This window comes from Bos taurus, chromosome 5, assembly GCF_002263795.3.
Source record: "Bos taurus isolate L1 Dominette 01449 registration number 42190680 breed Hereford chromosome 5, ARS-UCD2.0, whole genome shotgun sequence".
In the NCBI taxonomy this organism is placed as follows: Eukaryota; Metazoa; Chordata; class Mammalia; order Artiodactyla; family Bovidae; genus Bos; species Bos taurus.
The window spans coordinates 35,697,811-35,719,528 of record NC_037332.1 but is presented as its reverse complement, the minus strand read 5'-3'; the positions used below and the strand labels follow the sequence as shown (position 1 = coordinate 35,719,528).

At 39.0% G+C, this 21,718-nt stretch overlaps 1 protein-coding gene across 4 annotated transcripts in view; it reads right to left on the bottom strand.

Moving 5' to 3' along the window:
* NELL2 (neural EGFL like 2) overlaps positions 1–21,718 on the bottom strand; it is a 464,213-nt gene that overhangs the window by 142,168 nt on the left and 300,327 nt on the right. The window lies entirely within an intron of this gene.

The following is a 21,718-nucleotide window of genomic DNA, read 5'->3' as shown; positions in this document are numbered from 1 at the left end:
CATGAGTGAGGGACTAGCAAAGCTGACAGAGATGAGCTCACTGTGTGGCATGTAACTGAGTTTCATTTTGTATAATACATCTGAGATAAATTCTATGCAATGTAACTTAGAAAGCAAAAAAAAAAAAAGAGCCATGGCAACCATCTGCTAGTATTTTAGAAGTGTACCTCAAACTTTTCCTCAAATAGAATCAGACAAGTACGATAACCGGGTGTGACAAAGGAGAAAAAGTCTTAATTTAATGCAGTCTCAGGTTCCTGGTGAAGTATTTGATTGTCAGTCTTCCAAAGGCACTAACACTCTGCAGACATGCTATACTAGATGAGGTAAAGTATATGCTGCTGCTGCTGCTAAGTCGCTTCAGTCGTGTCCAACTCTGTGCAACCCCATAGACGGCAGCCCACCAGGCTCCTCCGACCCTGGGATCCTCCAGGCAAGAATACTGGAGTGGGTTGCCATTTCCTTCTCCGGTGCATGAAAATGAAAAGCGAGAGTGAAGCTGCTCAGTCACGTCTGACTCTTCGAGACCCCATGGACTGTAGCCCACCAGGTTCTTCCATCCATGGGATTCTCCAGGCAAGAGTATTGGAGTGGGTTGCCGTTGCCTTCTCCAATAAAGTATATACATACACAATATTCCACATTCCCTAATACAATATTTTTTTATATCATAAAACTGTGATATGATGTGCTTTGATACTCTTGGTAGTAATCTACACATATTTGTTGAATGAATTAACAAATCCAAATGTCTACTGGTATTCAGTCATCAAGTACTTCCCAGGAACTATTCTGGGTATCCAATGAGGAACAAAGCAGAAGCAACATTTTCCTTGCCTTTGTGGAGCTAACAGGAGCTGAAGAAAAGAGGCCGTAAGTAAGAAAAACACATAGAAAGGTTTGTGTGTGATACTAGTTTTTGAAGGAAATATAGGTGACACGATTGAGAATCACAGGGAATGCAGAAGAGGCTAATTATATAAAATAGACAAGGAAGGTAATAACATTAAAATCTAAAGGATAAAGAAAAGAACTGAGCAAGAGGAAAGGGAAGGAAAGTGTTCCAAATAAAAGGGACAGAATACAAGAAATCTCTGAAGAAGAGCTAGGTCTGGGATTTCTTCCAGGAAATAAGAGGCCAATGAGACCAGACATGAGAAGCAAGGCAGAATCGAATAAGACTAAAGAGAAGTGAAAGGAGAAACTGCATCACAGATTTGTAAAGAGGGGCCACTGAAGGCACTGAAGGCAATAAGCAAGGGTATAACGTGGTTCAATTTTTGCTTTTAAATTATTGCTCTGACTGCTGTGCACAGAACAGGTTGGAAATAGTAAGAACAAACATGGAAAACCAATATGGTGGTGACAACAATAGGGCAGCTTGGACTTATATACTGGGAGCCAGATAAAGACAAGGGTGCAGATTTGAGTTTTATTCTGAAAGCAAAAACAAAAGACATGTAGATGAACTGGATGTAGACAGTGAGCAAGGAATCATGGCGGCCTAGATGCCTACAGCTATACAAATAGGTGTTGGCTGAGGCAAAAATGAGTTAGACTAGGAAAGAAATGTTTTCTAATTCTGAATTCCGAATTTCTCCTTGGGTATAATAATCTCTTTTATAGTTAAATAATAGGATAAATTTCATATTATCTGGTTGCTGCTGCTAAGTCACTTCAGTCGTGTCCGACTCTGTGCGACCCCATAGACGGAAGCCCACCAGGCTCCCCCGTCCCTGGGATTCTCCAGGCAAGAACACTGGAGTGGGTTGCCATTTCCTTCTCCAATGCATGAAAGTGAAAAGTGAAAGGGAAGTCGCTCAGTCATGTCCGACTCTTCACGACCCCATGGACTGTAGCCTACCTGGCTCCTCCATCCATGGGAATTTCCAGGCAAGCCATATGTTATTTTACAGCCATTCTTGTAGTCACTTAAACATTAATACCATTAGTCTTTTCAGTATCTTTATAAGGTGGGTATAATTTCTCCATTTTACTAAGAGAGAAAAAGTCTCAAGGAGATAGAATATCAGTCCTTTCATACACTCCTCACTTCCTAATTCCTACTTAATGTATTTTTCCTCATTTCTTTTTATCCCTCATTTTTCATCCATTCTTATAATTTTGTACAAGCAAATGGCCATAGCACATTGCCTGTAACTTTTTTTAGTAATTAATTTTGTCTTTTATTCATTTTCATTAACTGGTTAAATGGATGTATTTCTACCTCCTCCGGTAGACTATAAAGTTCTCAAGGGTATAGGTATTATTTATATTTTTATAATCCAAAGCAAAAGCATATATCTTCCAAATTGCAGTTAATAAATATTAAAAAAACACAAGTGAGGCACTGCTGTAAATACCTTATATATTATACATACATACATACACACACACACACACACATATATGTATGGGTAAATATATATTAACCCATCACACTGAGAATAAGTATTATTATTTTCATTCCCACTTTATAGAAGAGGAAACAGAGGCACTGAGAGTTAAGTAACTTGCTGAAGGTTAAGCTGAATAATCAGAATTCAGACCTAGGGATCTGGCTCAAGAGTGATGCTTGTGTACAGTACTACACTAACTATTGAATATAAAGTGAAGAATCCAACTTAAGGAAAGAAGTCAGAAAAAAGTTGAATAATGAAAAGTTGAATGAATGGCGGCTTAAAATTACTCTTGATCCATGCAGCTATTTTGATCGATAGGTCAAAATACTACTGGGACATACTTTTAGCTTCCCTGAGTGGCCCTATCACTTAAAAACCTACAAATAAATGATAAATTTATGATAAGTTACATAAACTTCTTTAGCTTCAATTTATTCATATGTAAAATAGAGAGGATAACAGTATTAACCTAAAAGATAGCTAATAAGATTAGATGAGAAAATGTATATACTGAGGAGTTTACCATTGTGCCCAGCATATAGTGAACACAAACATTAGCTCTTGTTATTACAAGCAGAATGTCTTATGTATAAGTGCTCAATAATTAGCTATTTAATGAACGCCTGGCTTTATGAGTTCTGCTAGAAAAGACATAAAAAATGTGATAGCTTGCATCCATTCTAAATCCACTAGAAGGAATGTGAGGCTATTAGAAACCAGACATTGAGGAAAACGCCAAGGAGTAGGTAGATGGTCTCCTATACCATGCCATCTGGGACTAGCTCTGACACAAAACCTAACAGACATGAACTTGAGCACAGTGAGACTCAGACCAAAGTTTACCAATATACGTTTGGCTTATACTCTAGGGGTAGTTTTGCTTTCCTTAAAATGATGAACGAAGAGGAGAGAGTGGCCAAATGTGTTTTCTTTCCTTATTTGACTAGAGTTCCTCCACTTATAATAAACGAGAACTTGAGCAAGTTACTCAACCTCTCTTCTCACCTATGAACAGGGATATCTCCAGCATAGGATTATGTCAATTAAATATACAGTATGTGGGAAGCAGTCACAAGATAATAGCCATACATTTCACAGAAATGCTATCTAGCTCTAAGACCTATTCTTGAATTCTGTTGATAAAACTACTTTTGAAAACCCTAAAATGCACTGATTATGTGAATGCTTCACTTGTTACTTCCTTCCTCTCATTATTATACAGATATCAACTTTAATTAATTGATTCAAGAAACATTTATTAAATTCACTAAGTTTTACTCTGTGAGCATGGAGATGAAAAAGACATAAAGCCTGTCTTCAAATAACATATATAATTTAATGGGGAAGACAAATGTATAAACAACTAATCACAAAAGTAAACAGATTGAATTAAGAGCTGTAGAAACGCAGATGAAGAAATCTATTAACATGTCATACTCTGACTAAGAAGGTAAATACTAAATCCACTTGAACTTCATGCCATTAGCTGCTAAATTAACTCACTTTCTAATGAGAAGACTCAAAGAAACTTCATACAAGTGAGGCCATGTTCACTGACTCAGAAAAGGTGAGCAGCATCTCAGTAAGAAAAAGGAAGAAAGCTATTTTGGCCCATAAAAACCGTATCAGCAAAGACATTCTTGGAGAATGGTACGATAAAACCTACCATAATAGGATAAGTGGGGTCTAAAAGTCTAATTGAGTAAGACAAAGGTAGCAATGTTACAAGGTTAATGGAAACACTATTTTTAGTCGGTTGCCCAGTTACTGTGTGATGAATTGTGTGGCTGGAAGGGGAGCGGACAGGTGTTGCTACTTCTGGTTTTTAGCATTTAGTGGGTCAGTTTTCCTGGCTTAGACTAGAAGGAGCAGGGAATTGTGTGACATGGGTCACTATGATTGGATACAACCCTACTGTGACAGAGAATTGCACATGAGCAGACAGGGATGGCTATATGCCTAGACTCAGAGATTGACGTGGGTTGGGAGCCTGAAAGCCTTCTCCTGCTGGAAGGCTTTGGAGCATGCTCTCTGTTGAATCCTGGCAAGGTTAAATATGCTTTGAATTGAAATATTAAAGTCTCAGATGATCATGTAGGTGACGTCCTACTTCCTTTCCTCCTCCCAACCCTCTAAAAACCTAAGACCTTTGGTTCATCCAGGTGGAGAATGGGGCTGGAGCCAGCTGCATCAGAATTTGTATTATAGATTTGTACCTTATCAAGTTTTGCACTGCAGTTTGGTACCTTATCAAGTTCTATAGTCGTTTTGCAAAACAGGAGAAGCCTGTGGTTTGTAGAAGGATAGAGGTGGACATATACATGGATATAGGTGGACATATATGCTTTGCTAAGCTGTGCCAGTGTTACTTTCATTGACGTTTCTAGAAGAGGAAATGACTGCACTGGATAGGAAGACAAAGGGGTTGACAAGAGTTGAGTCATAGTGAAGAGGCAAAATACTACAGACAGTGAGTTAGCCAGGAGAATATTGAAAATGTCCAGGTGAAAAACAATGAAGGTTTTAACTGAGATCGTGACAGTGGGAATAATAACAATAACCATACCATGTTATAACTTTGTAATGCTTTGAAAGGTTTTCAACCTTCTTTTACATACAGTTTTACCATAGAACCCACCTCAGCTGGGAAGATTAAGAAGTGAGGACAACATAGATTCCTCTCCCTGTCTGTCTCTCCTGTCCTCTCCATTCCTGACCCCACTCTTCACCCATCCAGCATCTCAACTGTTTGTCTGTTTTGAAGACATCATCTTCTGTGTGAGTCAGAGCATCTCTCTCACCATGGAAACCAAAAGAAGGCTTCCTTCCACCCCAGCCAACCTCCTGCCACTTGGCAAATACATGGCCATGTGACACACACTAAAACAACCACCTGCTTCTGCCCAGGAATTTGGAATGCAGAGTGGCTGGAAGCAGCGAGAGAGTTAGCTTTACCTTTCAGTGCTGTGCATTCTCACTCCATATCCTGTAGTGGTCCCCTAGCAATGGGTAACAACATCTTACAATTGCCCCTTCCTGAGAAAACCATTAGAGCTTTGAAGCCTCCAGTAATGCCTTGGTCTCTGCACATTTTACAGACTGCTTCTCAGGCTGTACAAACGTTTCCAGGAAATCCCTTTAAGGTTAAGAGAGCCAGAGTTTTTTCTATTACTTGCACCTAAGAGCGTTGACCACATACACACAAATCATATTCCCCCCGCCCCCCACCCCGTTTGCTGACAGAAAACTGAGATGCAGAAAGGCTGAGAGTTGCCTGTGGCCACGAGGACAACTGGTAGACAGCCACACAAGGCTCTCTGCCCCTTCGCTCTTAGCTGTTTATCATCGGGCTCAGGTTCTGCATAGAAATGTGGAAGGCTTTACTGCTAAAGGAGGGCTAATAAAGGACTTGTTATGTGTATAAACAGAAGGCAAACAAAATCAAAAGCATCATTAATATCAGCTAAGCTAATGCCAAAAGACCCTGGCCCAGCTCCTCTAGCAGAGGACTTGCAACTGGTAATAGCCTCTTTCACTGATTAATTCAGAGTGAAATCCTGCAAACTGAATCTAGGTTTTATATTCCCTTAGATAGTTACATTCTATGCAACACCTTATTATCTCCTTACACGCCACTGACTGCTACCCCTTTTTGAAAAATATTACATCATCAAAGAATAAACTGGCCATTAGAAAACAACATCTATTATTCACATCAGTTTCACTTCCATGGCTCTTTTCCAGTTTATCACCAAATTTTATGTTTTTTTGTTCTAAACAATTTGTTCTGTATAAACTTTGTAATGAACTCAATTTTTAGGAGTTTTAAAAATTGGCCAACTATTTGATACTACACTAGAATGGCATACATATTCTGCATGTGACATGACTATTTCAGTTTAGTTCAGTTCAGTCGCTCAGTCGTGTCCGACTCTTTGCGACCCCATGAATCACAGCACGCCAGGCCTCCCTGTCAATCACCAACTCCTGGAGTTCACTCAGACTCATGCCCATAGAGTCGGTGATGCCATCCAGCCATCTCATCCTCTGTCGTCCCCTTCTCCTCCTGCCCTCAATCCCTCCCAGCATCAAGGTCTTTTCCAATGAGTCAACTTTCGCATGAGGTGGCAAAGTACTGGAGTTTCAGCTTCAGCATCAGTTCTGCCAATGAACTATTTAAGGTTATTTAATTTCACAAGGAAAACCAATATAGATGTATTCAAAATTTATTGAAGTGTCTGATGGTTTTCCTGAGGTTTATGTCAATGTGATTTATGGATTTGGTAGGAACATGACTCATAAAAAAACCAAACCTTTGACATTATTTCTGTATTAAAATCTCTATGGCTTAAAATGACCATACTTATGATCACTTTAATACTGTAAATCATAGGCTGCAAACTAAAAATACTCTAATTCATGGTAAAGTAAACGGATGAGGCAGCCTGGCTATAGGAATTCTGATATTCAGACATCAGTTTTCTTACTGGAACTGCTGAGTCTCAGTGAGTGGGAAATGAGGACTTTGAATGAATGGGGAAACCCTCTCCTCCTAAGAGGGTTGCTGCTACTAGGCAGCTGCATTTGATAATTGAGGTGCAGTGACACAGACCCAAAATTAATGGAGAACCATCTGAAAATCTGGCTGGAATTCCTGATTTTCATAATGAAATCATCTGACTGTTTAAATGTTGAATCATTAAAATGTCCCCAAAGCCAAATATATCAAACCTGAGAGCCAATTCTGGTCACTGATTTGTGACTCAGATATAGTCTTGCTGGCGTGGAGCCTTCCTGAATATAAAGGTCATTCTCAACCACCCTGCATTCCATTCCAAAGATCTGTGGCAGCAGCAATCCCCCAACAACTAAGTCTACACATGTACTTTAAAAATAGTACTTTCAAAATTATTATCTGCCAACTTTCTTCATATTATGAAGTTAATAATCTTTTAAAAAGTAGGCAGATAAGAAATGTACTATATTATCATTGGATTTACTGTGTTTGGGTAAATGTATAGCCTCAGCTCAGTTTGGTCGCTCAGTCATGTGTGACTGATTGTGACCCCATGGACTGCAGCACGCCAGGCCTCCCTGTCCATCACCAACTCCCAAAGCTTGCTCAAACTCGTGTCCATAGCATCGGTGATGCCATCCAACCATCTCATCCTCTGTCATTCCCTTCTCCTCCTGCCTTCAATCTTTCCTAGCATCAGGGTCTTTTCTAAGGAGTCAGTTCTTTGCATCAGGTGACCAAAGTATTGGAGCTTTAGCTTCAGCATCAGTCCTTTCAATGAATATTCAGGACTGATTGTCTTTAGGATTGATTGGTTTGATCTTTCTGCATAATTCTGTGTGTTTGTACATGTGTTTGTGTTCTTTAGAATTAGACTAGAAAAATGTCTTTTAAAATAAGGGGCACCCTGAACTTTTACACCAGAAACTGAATATGAAAAAAGCAACTCAATCATTAAAGTGAGGAATTCAGGGATAAATATGAACTGGATCCCCTTTGTGTAACAGACTATCTTCCTAACTCTCTCCATAAACACCAGACTTGCTCCAGAATTACTGTAATTGAATTACTGCTCAACAATTAGAAAAGAGATGGGAACTGAGAATCATTTTTAAATATAGTTTTGGACAATTCAACAGTGTGAGCTAATAATAATATGTTAGTTTTCTATTATCACCATAACAAACTCTCAACTCAATGACTTGAAATGACATAATTCATTATATTATAGTTCTATAGGTCATGAGTCCGACCAGACTACAATCAACATGTCTAGAGGGCTGCATTCTTTTTTGGAAGCTCTGTTCACTTTTTCCTCCAGGTGTTTCCCAGCTCCTGACCCACTTCATGTTCATAGCCAGTAATGTTACAAGTCTCTGACCATCCTTCCATAGACACATCTTCTACTGACAATAGCCAGGCAAAACTCTTGTCTTTTAAGGACTAGTGTGATTAGATTGAAATTACCCAGATGATCCAGGATGATCTCCTCATTTCAAGGCCTTTAACCTTAATCAGATATGCAAAATCCTTCTTGCCATGTAAATGAACATATTTAAAGGTTCTCAGGATGAGGATGTGGACATCTTTGGAGGGACATTATTCTGTTTACCACAACTAGGAACAAAGATAACTATCACTTCTAAATGCTTCCTACGTTTCGGCTGTTATACTGATGATTTTGCATGCTTCACCTCATTTGGTTCTAAAAACAACGTGTAAGGTATGCAACATCACCCCATTTTAAATATGAAGAAAATGAAGCCTAGAGGTTAGGTACATTGCTCAAGATCACAGCTAGCAGACAGCAGAACCAAGACTCAGATCCAAGAAATCTGGATGAGCTAGTATCCATACTAAAATACCTTAAAATATTTGTGGAGACGAGGAGGCTAGAGAGAAGATTAAGATTTGCTTTGGACCAACTAAAGAGAGAAGCTCTGTGGAACACTTAGCCATTTCCTGTCTTTTTCCTTGTTGTTGTTGCATTTCCTAACATTTAAGGGATATGTATGCTCAAATCTATTGTATAAAAATGCCTCAGGTAGTGACTCAATGGTTATGATTTTGTTCTAAAAAAATTCTAAATTCAGCTCTCATCAGACCACACTGAAAATATGCTTTCATGGAGTTCCAAGAATCCTGACAAAGCATTCTGTCTTCTTTGAAATGAAATATCCTATCACCTTGATTCTAGCTCTGCATTGATTGTTAGAAGTATCATCAATTTAATAATCATTTTCACAGCAGAAAAGAAAAATAACATAAAACAAAAACAAAGTAAAATACCGATGCTTCAATGTGCACATCTCAATTAGAAGGTACAGAGGCTGAGTGAAATGTTTTAGAAACTATAAAATGTGTCTTAGAATTTCCAGAGTTTGCTGGCTTTATCACTAACAATTCCATTCATACTAAACTTGCCATTATAAACAACCTATACTTTTGTACTTACTCTTCCTTCTTCCTGAAATTCCTTCTTTCACTCTCCTGAAATGTCTGTTCATCCTTAAAAACCTCAATTTAAAATGTCACTTGGTGATGCCTGCCCCAAACCAGGCTTAAACCGGACTACTCACTGGCCCTGCTGAGCTGGCCACAGCTCTCTGTGCTTCCCTTTGTTATAGAATATACCACAAAGTACAGTAATGATTCATTTACACCATCTCCTTCTATTAAACTGGACCCTACTATGCACCCAGATCAAAACTCTGTTGCCAAGAAAAGTGAAAGAAATGTCTGACATCTTGAGTTTTTCACAATCATTCACACACAGTTATAACACAACACATTTTACTCTTCATTCATGACTCTTATTTTTCTACCTGGAGAGCTGAAGTGGGTTAGTTAACTATTGATAACATTTAATGTCTGCAGTAGGCAGCCTTTAAGAGAGTTTCCACTGATCTCCATCTCGTGATACACATGGCTTTGTGTAATTTCCCTCTTTAGAATGAGCTGGATCTCAGTGATTTGCTTCTAATGAATACACTTTAGTAAAAGTCATATGATGTCATTTCTTTGGTTGGGTCACAAAAGGTGTTGATTCTGTCCTGCCAGCAGGTTCTTTCTCTGACTGGTTTTGATGAAACAAGCCGCCATGTTGGAAAGGGCCCTATGGCAAGGAACCGAGGGAAACTAATGGTCAACAGCCAGGAAGGAACTGAATCCCCCAACTACAAAGGTAAGGTTAGAGAAAAACCCTTCCCCAGCCCTGGTGCACACCTTGACTGTAGCCATGTGAAAGACCCGAAAAAAAGAATCCAGCTATTCTATGCCCAGATACCTAACCCACCAACTGTAAGACAATAAATGTGGGCTATTTTAAGCTGTTAAACTTGGGGGTTGTTTCTTATGCAACAGTAGATAACTAATAACAATGTTAGTCCCTCTGACAGAATTTAGTTTAAGCAAAGAAAGCCTCTATGTGGTATCAGAAGTTATCTAAAGAAAGCTAACAATCACTGAAATAGGTGGCAACAGATAGACTAGTGAAAGTATCATCCAAACAGTGAGTGAGGCTCTGCTGTTACCCGGCAGAGGCACACAGGAGAGAAGAGGTCCGGATTTGAGAGAAGAAGCTCACTCTCCGAGTCCAAACCCGTGACCTGAACGTGATACTGCAAAGGCGCCGTGGCCTGAGGAGAAAAGGGGAACACAGGATGTGTCACCAGGAGGATACACAGCCACTGCAAGACTAGATCAGCAGCAGAGCCAGGTGAACTCTGTTCCACGGAGCATGCAGTGAAGAGGCAGAAGGAAGGCCACACTTCCATTCTGGCTAGAGTGCCAAAGCCAACAATCAAGCAAGGATGTGAAAGGCATCTCTTAAACCTCAATTTCAATAATCCTGTCCCCCACAGGTTGTCTGTTGCTAAGACACCACTATTCTTCCATTCCTGGCATGTATAATCTTTGTATTCCCCTCTGAGTTTTCAGCTCTGTGCTTTACACATAAAAATCTCATACTAAAACTCAAATAATAATCCATTTAGGACAAAGGTGAATTAGGGTTTACCAACCAAGTCAAAGCCAGTGAGTCTGCTTAATGAGGCAGCTCCCATCACTTCAGTGCTCGGATGACCTTGTACAGAGGCAAGCTTGTGTGGACGCACACCACTGGGTGTGCTCTCTGATCAAACCACAGCCGGGCTGGAGGCCATACATGGATACGACGGCTGGGCTGAGATGCTGCATAAAGGCTCTGACAAGCCTGGAAACCACAATATTGGCGCTGGTGTGCAACCCCCACTCACTGACAGATTCAGATAGCACAGACTCCTTTTTCAAGCTTTTCATCTTGAAAAAGGCAGTTCAGCTCCCTGAGCCTTTGAGCCTGTTCCATTTTGAGCTGACTGCTAATTGTATGCATGCACATATGTGTTTCAGAAGAGAGATAAGCACATTGCCTTGGCCTCCACACTCACTGTGCAGACGTGTCTCACTTCTGTTCTCTGTAAGTTTTCCAAATGTGGTCTGAAGTTTTCTAAACATTAACCCTTCCTGGTAACCACAGTACACATTCTTCTAGAGAAGTTTTCTTGATTATGTTTGCTTAAAAAACTGCTTTTCATTATTAATTCTTTGAGTCCTGAGGCTTGGTATTTTAATTCAATTTTGTAATCATGTTTAGATTTTCAAATTACTCAATAATTTAACTATACAGCATAAGAATATATAAGGAACTGTAGGAGATGAAAGAGGCAGCTATTAGCATTAGAGGCTGTATTTTTAAATTTAAAACCCCAAATCTTATTTTACATGTTTAATGAAATATACCACAATTGTATCATATTTTGTAATGTTGATTCCAGAAAAGGAAAATTTGGAATGACTGCTCATAAAAATGCAAAAGTCTTTCCCAATAGTCATGGCAACTAGTGGCCAGATGGTAGGATTGTCTGATCATTGATTGTGTGTCTTTAGAAAAGAAATCCACATGGAAGCGTCCAGGCTCATAAAATCTGCCCTGCCTGAGAACTGACCAGACTCACTAATTCTCTACAGGCCATATTTCTACTCTGGGCAGATTAGTATCCACAGTAAGGCCTGGATGCAGCTATCTAGCCCCTGGGTATCCCCATCTAGCATTCATTCTCAAGAACAATCTGAGGAACCTCCCTGATCTTAGGAAGTACAACAAATCCTCCTATGGAAGGAGCTTTTCTAACTTCCAGATAGAGTGCTATTCAGTTACACCAAGGTTTCTCTTTTCTTTTTTAAGCTCCAATTCCTAGGTACATAATAAGTCAGTTGAATAAATAAAAATACATTGAATCTATTGCTCCAGCAAATCTATCTGTTTATAATAATAACAAAAATAATTCTATTGAAAAATAACCAAAGAGAAGTGCCCTGTTGAAAAAGTCCTAGGGAAATAAGACATTTCCTCAAGAGGATCACTTCTCTAATCACAATAGCAACAACAACAATGATAGTAGCTAACTTTATTAAAGACTTCTTCTGTGCTAGGTATTTTACTAAGAGCCAAGGCCTTTTATAATTAAAATTACTTTATTTAGGATTTTTGTGAGCGCTGATAACGCATATTTTTACTTCCTGTTCTTTACCATCGTTGTCTCTGATCTGTGCTTCTCCTGGCCTCCTATCCTCTCTGCCATTGTCCACAATACTTGTACTTCCTTCACAATTTATATACCAGTAATTATCATGCTACACGCACAATGAATTATCTATTTTCTTCTGTACTTGTGATTTTGATAAATCCACTGAGAGCCATATTAAAGCAGATGATAAAAAAAAATTATTGTAGATCCATAAAATAAATGATCAACTTCAATTTAAATTCTTTTTGGAAGACTGCAGGATGAAAAAGAATAATATTATGTGGTGTTTTACCTCTCTAAGCACTTTAAGGAAATTACCTTTTCTAGCATTAATTAATAGGGGATTCAAACAAACACACACAAAAGAGACAACTATTTGCGGAAGGGGCATGCATGGGTTATAGCAGACTTAAAATCTTTGCTTTGGTTGCTTAGTAGTAAATCCTTTGTAACCTTCTGTGTATGTCAAATAGCGTCCAAAACTCTTGAAAATGTTAGAAAATCAACAGTAATAAAACCTGAAAAGGATGGTAATGATTTTTTAAGAAGTCAGTATGGGCCATGTTAGAGAAAAAGACGTAACCGCAATAATGAGATCATAAAATGTAAGCACTAGGAGTATTCAATGCTATAAAGAGTTAAGTACTTTAAGAAGTAAAACTCTTTGGGGAACACCAGAGGAGGCTCTGTATTTAACAACAAAAATCAAGTATCCAGTAGAATTTCTTGTGCTTAGACACTTTATGAACTTTCCGTGATATGTGACAAGGACCAAAGCCAGAATTAGTAGCTCTGGAACAATGGAGGCAGTTAGGGTCAGTGCACAGTGGGGAGGCAGCAGGACAGTGCCATTTGAGGGGCCCTGAGAAACCCGCAAGAGATGGGAATACCAGACCACCTGATCTACCTCTTGAGAAATTTGTATGCAGGTCAGGAAGCAACAGTTAGAACTGGACATGGACCAACAGACTGGTTCCAAATAGGCAAAGGAGTATGTCAAGGCTGTATATTGTCACCCTGTTTATTTAACTTATATGCAGAGTACACCATGAGAAACGCTGGACTGAAAGAAACACAAGCGGGAATCAAGATTGCCAGGAGAAATCTCAATAACCTCAGATATGCAGATGACACCACCCTAATGGCAGAAAGTGAAGAGGAACTCAAAAGCCTCTTGATGAAGGTGAAAGTGGAGAGTGAAAAAGTTGGCTTAAAGCTCAACATCCAGAAAACGAAGATCATGGCACCCGGTCCCATCACTTCATGGGAAATAGATGGGGAAACAGTGTAAACAGTGTCAGACTTTATTTTTCTGGGCTCCAAAATCACTGCAGATGGTGACTGCAGCCATGAAATTAAAAGACACTTACTCCTTGGAAGGAAAGTTATGACCAACTTAGATAGCATATTCAAAAGCAGAGACATTACTTTGCCAACAAAGGTTCGTCTAGTCAAGGCTATGGTTTTTCCTGTGGTCATGTATGGATGTGAGAGTTGGATTGTGAGGAAGGCTGAGCGCCGAAGAATTGATGCTTTTGAACTGTGGTGTTAGAGAAGACTCTTGAGAGTCCCTTGGACTGCAAGGAGATCCAACCAGTCCATTCTAAAGGAGATCAGCCCTGGGATTTCTTTGGAAAGAATGATGCAAAAGCTGAAACTCCAGTACTTTGGCCACCTCATGCAAAGAGTTGACTCATTGGAAAAGACTCTGATGCTGGGAGGGATTGGGGGCAAGAGGAGAAGGGGACAACAGAGGATGAGATGGCTGGATGGCATCACTGACTCAATGGACGTGAGTCTCAGTGAACTCCGGGAGTTGGTGATGGACAGGGAGGCCTGGTGTGCTGTGATTCATGGGGTCGCAAAGAGTTGGACACGACTGAGCGACTGATCTGATCTGATCTGATCTGAAGAAACCCCTCTGCCACATTCCCCTAGGTTAAGCTAAGAACAGTTTTTTTGTTTTTTTTTAATGTTAATTATTGAAGTATAGTTGATTTACAATACTATATTGATTTCTGCTCTACAGCAAAGTGATTCAGTTACACCCACACACACACATCACATACACACACACACACACACATATATATATATATATATATATTCCTTTCCAGATTCATTTCCTTTATGGTTTATCACAGGATATTGAATATAGTTCCCTGTGTTATATAGTAGGACCTTGTTGCTTATCCATCTGCTAACAGTTTGCATCTGCTAACCCTAAACTCCCAGTCCATCCCTTCTCCAACTCCCTTTCCCACTGGCAACATTAGTCTGCCTTCTATGTCTGTGAGGCTTAAGAACAGGTTTTTGATAAGAGAAAGAGAGAAAAGAACTTGGGAGAGAGCTGGATTTATCAAGAAGGGGCCCCTTTTGTGGCAAAAGGCCAATAAAAGGATACTGGGTACCATAAGAACTGAGTGAAGGGCTCTCTATGTAAGGTCTAAAAAAAAAAAAACAGCAGAGGAAAAGGGAAATTAAAAAGAAAGTGTACATGCTACATTTTTGACGAGGTGACCCTGATTTCTCAACCTTGGCACCATGGACATTTTGGGTCATATAATTCTTTGTTATGGGGAGCTGTCTTATACTGGATATCCTGTGCAGGATAAAGATGAGTGACTTAGTTGGAATATAACCATAGCAAAAGCTCCCTGTTGAAAGGGTTCCAGAAAAATAAGAATTTCCTCAAAGAGGTTAGTTAGTGTAATAATATTATAGGATATTTAGCATGTCTTTGGCTTCTACCTGTCAGATGCCAGTAGTATCCTCCTTTCGCACAGCTGTGGTAACCATCAACACGTCCACACACTGTCAAATAATCTCTGAGAGGCAGGAAGGCAAAATCACCCTTTTTGGATACCACTGCCCTAAAGGATCGATTTTCTCCCCAAGTTGGGCAGGATCTTTTCCATTCCTCAGTGGTAGCATGGTCTACCCTCCCCATTCCTGCTCCCACTCTAAAAAACTACACAAGATTGGGAAGCTTACAAGCTCATCAACATAAAGAAGAATGAGAACTCCATTTTTTCATTATAATAGTCAAAGCTGCTGCTGCTGCTGCTAAGTCGCTTCAGTCGTGTCCAACTCTGTGCGACCGCATAGACGGCAGCCCACCAGGCTTCACCGCCCCTGGGATTCTCTAGGCAAGAACACCGGAGTGGGTTGCCATTTCCTTCTCCAATGCATGAAAGTGAAAAGTGAAAGTGAAGTTGCTCAGTCATGTCCGACTCTTCGTGACCCCATGGACTGCAGCCTACCAGGCTCCTCTGTCCATGGGATTTTCCAGGCAAGAGTACTGGAGTGGGTTGCCATTGCCTTCTCCGAATACTCAAAGCAGAGAGATATAAATCATGAAAATCTGAAATAAACCTTTTCCTTCAGGATATTTTTATCCTTTGATAATTCCAAAATCTGTGACCCCCATCTGTATTACCAGAACTATCTTATTCTTTGTCCACTACACAAGACTAGTGTCAAGAAGAACTGTCTACACTGCTATATTCAAAATGGATAACCAATGAGGATCTATTGTATAGCACATTGAGCTCTATTCAATGTTATGTGCCAGTCTGGATGGGAGAGGGGTTTGGAGGAGAATGGATACATGTGTATGTAAGGCTGAATCCCTTCGCTATTCACTTGAAACTACCACAACATTGTCAATTGGATATATCCCAATAGAAAATTAAAAGTTTAAAGGAAAAAAAAGGGGGGCTAATAAGATTCAGAAAGATGTCTCCAATTTAATCAATGCTTATGCGAGTGAACCAAGAAAGGCATTCAGTTCAGTTCAGTCGCTCAGTTGTGTCCGACTCTTTGCAACCCCATGGACTGTAGCACGCCAGGCTGCCCTGTCGATCACCAACTCTTAGTTGAGATAATCAAGACACTTTGTTATGCATAAAAATTAAGTTATTTTTATAATCAGAGAGATTAAAGAATGGACTGCTAACATCTCAGCTTGTACAAACCAAACCCTTTTCCTTCCCTTCCCTCTGTGTTTTTTCTCCTTCTTTCCTTCTTCCCTCCCTTCCTCTTTTCCTCCCTCCTTTTCTTCCTCCCTTCTTTACTTTCTCTTTTCTTGTAGGTAGACCCATGTTTTTCTCCAGAATAGAAAGGAACATGAGGATAGAGACTATGAAGTATTAACCATGAAAAAAACCCTCACTGGAAGGAAAATTTATGAGTTTACAAGCATTTTAAAGTGCGGCATCAACACTTTATTAAGAATATAAAGTGTGCAAATGGTGCAACTGAGTCATCAATGAAACTGCAAAACAGTCAGAGGCCCAGAAAGTGACAATTTCTATTTCTTCTCTTGACTTCTGATCATTACTATAAGATCTGTAGGGGAAAAATTCCTTTTAGAGTTGAACTTAATGAAGTGAAACAATCTATAGAAAGGCAGTTTAGCTACTGAACATTATAAATTCAATCATGCAATTGTAGATAAAATACAAATCTTTTCTCCTTACTTGTTTTCGTGTGGTTACAAATTGAACAAATAGAATTGTTCACAATAGGTGAACAACATAAGAACTAAGAATAAGAAGTCTTATCTCTGACCCCCCCTTTTGCCTTCCACTAACTGCATGACCAAAGGAAGGCAATTAATCTCTCTGAGCCACAATTTCCTCATTTATGGAAGTTAGGAGATAGGACTAGATTATCCTCAAGAATTTTTCCATCTCTAAAATCTCATCATGAGGAAACTCTAACTCATATTATCTGAAAGTGACAGGGAAAAAAAAAAAAAACAATGTGCAATTCTACCAACTATGGAAGGTGAATACTCTGTATTATACATAATTTCTATGCCAGAACTTAGGGTTATAAAAACAAAAAAGGCTTCTTTCATTGATCAAAGCCCTTGACTCTAAAGTGACGCATATTGCCTTGGATTTTTCTTTAAATTAGAACGTCTATGATTTATTTTCGGATAGGGTAAGCACGTTTGAGTGTCTGCTGGGTACAGTGTTGACAATGTCACTTGTCATGCTATGGCAGGGTGCTCTTCACTAAAGAGTGGATACAGAAGCAAAAAAAATTCAGAACTTCAAGAGCTCAGTCACAAACATCAGAGAAGAGCTCTGCAGTGGTGTCTTGACATTTATTCTGGAAGGCCTACTCCTGCAAGTATGTGAATGTCTGTTTCTAATATTCAGAGAAAATAAACCCTAATGTTCTCAGAGAAACAAAGTCCTACTCTGGTCTTATGAGAGCTCTTGAAAAAGTACAGCTGTGATGCTTTCAGCCATGAGGCAAACCCACATCAGAGAAGAGTCATTTCTTCAAGCCTTTTGTACAGATGCTAATATGAAAGGCTGGAGGAAAAGATTCACAGAGGGAGAATTTTAAAATGCACTCCTTTACAGGAACCCTAAATATGTGCTGACCCCGCATGGTAAAGCATAAAATGTTTTGCCAAAGATCATCTGACTCTGGAGGACAAAATAAAATTCACCCATATTCCCAAGAAAATCTAACTTTTATGTATGGATGTAAATTCTCAAATTTGCAGACCTTCTCATGTGGTGGTGGTTTAGTCACTAAGTCATGTCCAACTCTTGCGACCCCATGGACTGCAGCCTGCAAGGCTCCTCTGTCCATGGGATTCTTACTCATAGTAGATAGAAATTTCAGAGGCAAGAAAGTCTCTTTTAGATGGAAGCATAGAAATAGCTTGTTGGAAATGCTGGTGCATCAATAAAGAAACACATTCTAGCATCTGCCAGATCGTGAAATCCCTAGCTCTGGTTCCTTAGGCAAAAAATCATGGCCTTGATAGCTTTTCCTAAGATGATTTCAACCTTTGTTGGTATCCCAACAAAGGAACAGTTCATTTTTATCATTCAGTTCAGTCGCTCAGTTGTGTCCGACTCTTTGCGATCCCATTATTATTAGATGCTTTGAAATCTTAAGGGAAATTCTCCCTAAGTAGTCAAAAAAAAAAAAACAGTAATGTGGGATTTTATTTGGAAAGAAAATATACTGGGAGAGTTAGAGCCAAAGAAGGAGATGCTCTGTAAGGGATGACAGCTGAACTAGCCCTAGGATTTACAGCCAACAGAGAGGCTCAGGATGGAAATGAACGTCTTGAAAATACCCTCCCCGAAGAAACACTCCTCATTCAACACTATGTCAAATTTTGTGCTGTGTATTCTTCCTTACTTATCTCTAACAGTTTTTAAGATTGTGAGAAAAACAAAAAGAATCACTAGGAAATACAAAAATGTACAAAGCTTTTTAAGTCTCTAATGACAAAAAATTAGCAGACTTCTTGAAAATTGCTAACACTGATTTTTAATGAGCACATCTTGAAATATCACTCTCTGAATAGTTTTATCTTAGAAAGTTTTGTTATTCATTACACTGAAACTCAGACTTACTGATATTACCAAAGTATAGCAAACTGTTTATTTTATTCTTCATATATTTATTAAGACTTGTTCTTTTATATTCCCTTTTTTATGTTGAAAAATATCTCTGTAGTACTCCATCAGGATACTTTGCCACTCAGTGTGATGATATTTTTTTATAAAGAGAAAGTGCAGAATTGTTCCCATATTGTGGAAATGCCTAGGATGAACTAACAAAAATGCAAGAATCTGTAAATCCATTGGCAATTCTTTTGTGTGTGTGTGTTTATTTTATTTTTTTTATTTTTTAACGTTACAATATTGTATTGGTTTTGCTATTTTCTATCTTCAGAGTATCTTTGGTTATTCTCCATAGATTAAGAAGGCACTTCCCATTACAATTTATTTTCATCGTTCTGTGTTATAGATACTATACTTGAATTTAGAGGAAGGACCTTCCCTGTGCACTAACTAATAAACAGGATACCAAGTATAGACGGTCCTCACTTTCAATGGTTCAATAAATGATTTTTTTGACCTCATGGTGGTGTAAAAATGATATACATTCAGTAGTAAATAAACTTCTGAATTTGATCTTTTCCCAGGCTAGCTATATGCAGCATGATACTTTTGTGATTCTGAGCAGCAGTAGAGAGCCGATGTAAACAACCGATACATTTACAACCATGCTGCTTTTCACTTTCATCATAGTATTCAATAAACTACATGAGATAGTCAACATTTTATTATAAAACAGGCTTTGTGTTAGTTGAATGAAAATTCACACCTGTAGGATAATGTAAGTGTCCTGAACGCATTTAAGGTAGACTAGGCTAAGCTGTGATGTTTGAAAGCTTACATGCATTAAGTACATTATCAACTTAAGAAATTTTCAATTTATGGTGGGTTCATGCAGACATAACCATACTGTTAAGTCAAGAAAGATCTGGAGTATGCAGTATTATCACAATAATGAAGACTTGGAAGAATACACATTAACAAAGGCAACATTTTTATTATAGATTTTGTATTTTTTCCAGGAAGTATTATAGAGTCCTTCCCTGGAAACTTCTCAGTATTGTTTATACATCCACCTGATAAAAATTATAAGTTGGAGGTAGAGTGAAAATGACAAGATAACACTTTAAGTGCTCTCCAGCTTTATGATTCTACATTTTTCTAGAATATGGTGTGTGTGTGTATATATATATATATATATGTGTACACACACACATATATATAAATATATATATGCTTCTTCTATTTAAAAAAGCCAAAAGAATGTCATATTTCACACCTACATTTCTTTAATCCCCATATTCTGCAAGCTACTCTGCTAGCACAGTTTTCTTTCATATTCTATAGACTATAACGGGAATAGATTATTGTATTCCAGGACCGACTTTAGACATTATTAACACTCAAGATACACCTGAGCAGGTCTCTGGATGGTACTGATGGGAGTGATATTTCATGACACAAACATAAGCAAAACTTCTCTGAGGCAGGTACTCGACCACACTTCCCAGAGGAATGAAGTTTTTCCCTTTTCCTAGCACACCAAGTATCTATTTCTGAAAACATCACATTATTTATGTCATCATTTCTCTATTAAAAGGTGACTGTCATGTAGAAAAAATATTATTTAAGGGCTGTTTTTCAGATATGCCATAGAATTCAAATTAGTGTTGAGTATCTCACACGCTAGTAAAGTAATGATCAAAATTCTCCAAGCCAGGAGAACCATGAACCGTGAACTTCCACATGTTCAAGCTGGTTTTAGAAAAGGCAGAGGAACCAGAGATCAAACTGTCAACATCCGCTGGATCATTGAAAAAGCAAGAGAGTTCCAGAAAAATATCTATTTCTGTTTTATTGACTATGCCAAAGCCTTTGACTGTGTGGACTGTGGAAAATTCTGAAAGAGATGGGAATACCAGACCACCTGACCTGCCTCTTGAGAAACCTATATGCAGGTCAGGAAGCAACAGTTAGAACTGGACATGGAACAACAGACTGGTTACAAATAGGAAAAGGAGTACATCAAGGCTGTATATTGTCACCCTGTTTATTTAACTTATATGCAGAGTACATCATGAGAAATGCTGGGCTGGAAGAAGCACAAGCTGGAATCAAGATTGCTGGGAGAAATATCAATAATCTCAGATATGCAGATGATACCACCCTTATGGCAGAAAGTGAAGAGGAACTAAAAAGCCTCTTGATGAAAATGAAAGAGGAGAGTGAAAAAGTTGGCTTAAAGCTCAACATTCAGAAAACGAGGATCACGGCATCTGGTCCCATCACTTCATTGGAAATAGATGGGGAAACAGTAGAAACAGTGTCAGACTTTATTTTCTTGGTCTCAAAATCACTGCAGATGGTGACTGAAGCCATGAAATTAAAAGACGCTTACTCATTGGAAGAAAAGTTATGACCAACCTAGATAGCATATTTAAAAGCAGAGACATTTACTTTGCCAACAAAGGTCCATCTAGTCAAGGCTATGGTTTTCCCAGTAGTCACGTATGGATGTGAGAGTTGGACTGTGAAGAAAGCTGAGTGCTGAAGAATTGATGCTTTTGGACTGTGGTGTTGGAGAAGACTCTTGAGAGTCCCTTGGACAGCAAGGAGATCCAACCAGTCCATTCTGAAGGAGATCAGCCCTGGGATTTCTTTGGAAGGAATGATGCTAAAGCTGAAACTCCAGTACTTTGGCCACCTCATGTGAAGAGTTGACTCATTGGAAAAGACTCTGATGCTGGGAGGGATTGGGGGCAGGAGGAAAAGGGGACGACAGAGGATGAGATGGCTGGATGGCATCACTGACTTGATGGACCTGAGTCTGAGTGAACTCCGGGAGTTGGT